Consider the following 2,500-nt stretch of genomic DNA (forward strand, 5'->3'; position numbering starts at 1 on the left):
CCAGACAAACCCATACCCAGACACAAATCCCCCCCCCCCCCACCCACACAGACACAGACACAGAGAACAAGAGACTCACCAGACAGGAGTGGAGTTTCCTTGGTGATGGCGTGAGTCTCCCGCGAACCCGCACAGCCTCCACGCTACACTGCAACGAGAGAATACAGGGTCACGTCAGGTTACCGCAGCTCTCTCTCTCTCGCTCTCTCTCTCTCTCTCTCTCTCTCTCTCTCTCTCTCTCTCTCTCTCTCTCTCTCACAAAGCAAATGAAGAAAAACGGGGGAAAACAATAGAAATAAAATAACAACAACAAAGAAATAGAAAAAAAGTGAAATAAAAAAATGAAAAAAATGATAAAATAAAAAAGAAAAAGGAAAGAAATAACTTAATAAAATAAAATAATCAAAGGAAAAACAAAACGAGAGAAAAGAAAAATAAAGGAAAAGAAAAGAGAGAGAGAAAAAAAACATTAATATAACAATTAGGGAGAAAATGGAAAGAATGAAAGAAAGAAAATCCAATACATATGTTTATCAATGTAATATATATCAACAAAATATCTATCGATATAATCATTCCAAAAATCAGAGGCCAATAATAATGAGAAGAATAAACATGAACAGACATTACGCCACGCCAACGCCTACGAAAATGAAGCCATTCAATATAGTATGAGGAGGAGGAGGAGGAGGAGGAGGAGGAGGAGGGGAGGAAGAAGAGGAGGAGGAGGAAGGCAGGAAGAGGGAGAGGAAGAGGAGGATGGGAGGAAGAGAAGGAAGAAGAGGAGGAGGAGAAGGAAGAAGAGGAGGAGGAGAAGGAAGAGGAAGAAGAGGAGGAAGAGGAGGGGGAAGAGGAGGAGGAGGAGAAAGAGGAGACAGAGGAGGAAAAGGAAGCGGAGGAGGGGGAGGAAGAGGAGGAGGAAGTAGAGAATGTGGATGAACAACTCATTCAATATATAGTATCGACATCAAGAAAGATTACAAATTAAATAAAAAATACACTGTCGACATTAAAGAAATGTTACAAGTCTCTACAAAAATACAATACAAGGATAGGGCGCCACGCCCCCACCCACCCTTCGCCCCCAAAAAACAACCACGTCCCGCCCTATCCACCCTCAGCCCCCACCCAAAAAAAAAAAAAAAAAAAAAAAAAAAAAAAAAAAAAAAAAAAAAAAAAAAAAAAAAAAAAAAAAAAAAAAAAACAAGCCCATCCCTACCCAACCTCCACTCCCCCACCCCCTAGACTGTGCTTTGGCGCTTTTATGGCTCGTATCCGGCTTTTCCAGAACGGTCCCAGGGCGTAGATGCGGCTTCCGAGTCAGCCGAGGTCATGGGTCCACCGCGCGCAACAAGGTCATACAGCTGGACGGGAGAAAAAGCCGAACGGGAGAGTCCTACATCCTGCGGAGAGGAGGATTTCGCTGCGGAATATCTCGTCAAGTGTATGTATATATTCATAAATATAAATATAAAATGAAACCTAAATTTAAATAAATATAAAATGAAACCTATAAATTGAAATAGATATAAAATGAAACTTCAAGATTAAAATAAAAATAAAATGAAACCTATGTATATATAGAACCTATGTATATATAAAATGGAACCTATAGATTACAAATAAATATAAAATGAAACCTATAGTTTAAAATAAGTATTAAATGAAATCTATAAATTGAAATAAATATAAAAGAGAGAGATAAGTGAAAGAATGAGACACGATGAATTAGAAAAGCGTTTGCGTGTGTGTGTGTGTGTGTGTGTGTGTGTGTGTGTGTGTGTGTGTGTGTGTGTGTGTGTGTGTGTGTGTGTGTGTGTGTGTGTGTGTGTGTGTGTGTGTGTGTGTGTGTGTGTGTATGTGTGTGTTTGCGTGCGTGCGTGTGTGTGTGTGTGTGTGTGTGTTAAATGAGAGAGAGAGAGAGAGAGAGAGAGAGAGAGAGAGAGAGAGAGAGAGAGAGGGGGGGGGGGGCACACGATCTCCTCTGACGTGCCTTGAGTTGTATCTGTTACGTTTCAAACTTTAAATTGGGAACTTCTCAAAATCCAAATCCATCGAACGAAACACCCTTTGAACAAATCAAACAAGAAAAAATAACAACAACAGGAAGTATGGAACTTCCGTAAATAAAATTCCCTCCCAAAAAAAGATAAATAAAAAATAGCTCTTGCCTCAATAACCAGCGTCTCGAGCAATCATAAGCAACATTGTTCAGATTGCCCTTGCAACGACCTCGCAATAAACATCCAAAATGTCGCCTCCATCTAACGTGGGGGGAGAGGGGAGGGGGTAAGTAGGCCTAACGTCACGGTCGACCACAGACTCGATTAAGGACACAAGTCTACGGAGTGTTCCCGCCAGGCTCTGGAAGAGTGAGTCGTCTTTTTCAATAGAATGATGCTATATATATATATATATAATAGATATATATATATATATATATATATATATATATATATATATATATAATATATATATATATTATAGAATATAAAATATA

At 39.4% G+C, this 2,500-nt stretch overlaps 1 protein-coding gene across 33 annotated transcripts in view; it reads right to left on the bottom strand.

Moving 5' to 3' along the window:
• rdgB (retinal degeneration B) overlaps positions 1–2,500 on the bottom strand; it is a 175,927-nt gene that overhangs the window by 65,575 nt on the left and 107,852 nt on the right. For 30 of the 33 annotated variants that reach the window (XR_015191065.1, XR_015191064.1, XM_043029301.2 and 27 more), the window contains exon 4: positions 80–148. The exons of the other annotated variants lie outside the window; for them this stretch is intronic. The gene's annotated coding sequence lies outside the window, so the exon portion shown is untranslated. The remainder of the gene's footprint in view (positions 1–79; positions 149–2,500) is intronic. 33 annotated transcript variants of the gene reach the window in all.

The sequence above is a fragment of the Penaeus japonicus genome, unplaced genomic scaffold (genome assembly GCF_977035675.1).
Source record: "Penaeus japonicus unplaced genomic scaffold, GWHDUDI00000001_assembly GWHDUDI00000005, whole genome shotgun sequence".
Classification (NCBI taxonomy): Eukaryota; Metazoa; Arthropoda; class Malacostraca; order Decapoda; family Penaeidae; genus Penaeus; species Penaeus japonicus.